Here is a 233-nt window from a genome sequence, read left to right on the forward strand (position 1 = left end):
GTGACGCCAGAGGAAGGGGCGGGGCGCGGCTGGGAAGGCGAGAGCGGAGCGGGGCGAGGCGGGGGAAGCGCTGCGGGCGGTGGCGCTGGCGCGAGGCGTGTTGCGTTGTGCGCGGTCAGAGCGGCCCCTGTGGTGCCCCAGGGCCGCGTCCCGGCGGGGGGTAGGTGCGGGTTTTGGGGGCTTCACGTGTTTGTTGGCCGAGAAGGGCGGACTGGGGCCGGACCCCGCTGGCT

This window comes from Mauremys mutica, chromosome 2 (genome assembly GCF_020497125.1).
Source record: "Mauremys mutica isolate MM-2020 ecotype Southern chromosome 2, ASM2049712v1, whole genome shotgun sequence".
In the NCBI taxonomy this organism is placed as follows: Eukaryota; Metazoa; Chordata; order Testudines; family Geoemydidae; genus Mauremys; species Mauremys mutica.